We start from the raw sequence: 1,856 nt of genomic DNA on the forward strand, positions 1-1,856 counted from the left end.
TTTGGGAATATGACAACTTCTTCGTCATTCTAAACAAACAAGGATGAATCTCGATGTGAGATGCTGTATTTGGATACATAAAGTAGTGTAGAATCCCACTTTCATCTCAGGTGATCCCAGTTTTCATTGTCACTCTAATCAAACCAGAATGAATCTCGATATGAGAAGTTGTATTTGGATATATAGAGTATGAAGAATCACCAGGAAGTTGAATAAATCTCAGTCAAAGGATAAGTAAAAGATTATCCCACTTTCAAATCATGACATCCCAGTTTTCATGTTTGGGAATATGACAACTTCTTTGTCACTCTAATCAAACCAGAATGAATCTCGATATGAGAAGTTGTATTTGGATATATAGAGTATGAAGAATCACCAGGAAGTTGAATAAATCTCATTGGAGTTAGGATGAAGAAATTATCCCACTTTCAAATCATGACATCCCAGTTTTCATGTTTGGGAATATGAAAACTTTTTCGTCATTCTAAACAAACCAGGATGAATCTCAATGTGAGAAGCTGTATTTGGATATTTAAAGTAGTGTAGAATCACCAGGAAGTTGAATAAATCTCATAGGAGTTAGGATGAAGAAATTATCCCACTTTCAAATCATGACATCCCAGTTTTCATGTTTGGGAATATGAAAACTTTTTCGTCATTCTAAACAAACCAGGATGAATCTCAATGTGAGAAGCTGTATTTGGATATTTAAAGTAGTGTAGAATCACCAGGAAGTTGAATAAATCTCATAGGAGTTAGGATTAAGAAGTTATCCCACTTTCAAATCATGACATCCCAGTTTTCATGTTTGGGAATATGAAAACTTTTTCGTCATTCTAAACAATCCAGGATGAATCTCGATGTGGGAAGCAGTATTTGGATACATAAAGTAGTGGAGAATCACCAGGAAGTTGAAAAAATCTCAAGGATTTAGGAAGAAGAAGTTATCCCACTTTCAAATCAGGTGACCCCAGTTTTCCTGTTTGGGAATATGATAACTTCTTCGTCATTCTAAACAATCCAGGATGAATCTCGATGTGGGAAGCAGTATTTGGATACATAAAGTAGTGTAAAATCACCAGGAAGTTAACTAAATCTCATTGGAGTTAGGATGAAGAAGTTATCCCACTTTCAAATCAGGTGATCCCAGTTTTCCTGTTTGGGAATATGATAATTTCTTCGTCATTCTAATCAAACCAGGATGAATCGCGATGTGAGAAGCTGTATTTGGATAACTTAAAGTAGGGTAGAATCACCAGGAAGTTAACTAAATCTCATAGGAGTTAGGATGAAGAAGTTATCCCACTTTCAAATCAGGTGACCCCAGTTTTCCTGTTTGGGAATATGATAATTTCTTCGTCATTCTAATCAAACCAGGATGAATCGCGATGTGAGAAGCTGTATTTGGATAACTTAAAGTAGGGGAGAATCACCAGGAAGTTAAATAAATCTCATAGGAGTTAGGATGAAGAAGTTATCCCACTTTCAAATCAGGTGACCCCAGTTTTCCTGTTTGGGAATATGACAACTTCTTTGTCACTCTAATCAAACCAGGATGAATCTCGATGTGAGAAGCTGTATTTTGATAAATAAAGTAGAGGGAAATCACAAGGAAGTTAAATAAATCTCATAGTAGTTAGGATGAAGAAGTTATCCCACTTCCAAATCAGGTGAACCCATTTTTCCTGTTTAGGAATATGACAACTTCTTCGTCATTCTAATAAAACCAGGATGAATCTCGATGTGAGAAGCTGTATTTTGATAAATAAAGTAGAGGGAAATCACAAGGAAGTTAAATAAATCTCATAGTAGTTAGGATGAAGAAGTTATCCCACTTCCAAATCAGGTGAACCCAT

The sequence above is a fragment of the Brassica oleracea genome, chromosome C2, assembly GCF_000695525.1.
Source record: "Brassica oleracea var. oleracea cultivar TO1000 chromosome C2, BOL, whole genome shotgun sequence".
Taxonomy (NCBI): Eukaryota; Viridiplantae; Streptophyta; class Magnoliopsida; order Brassicales; family Brassicaceae; genus Brassica; species Brassica oleracea.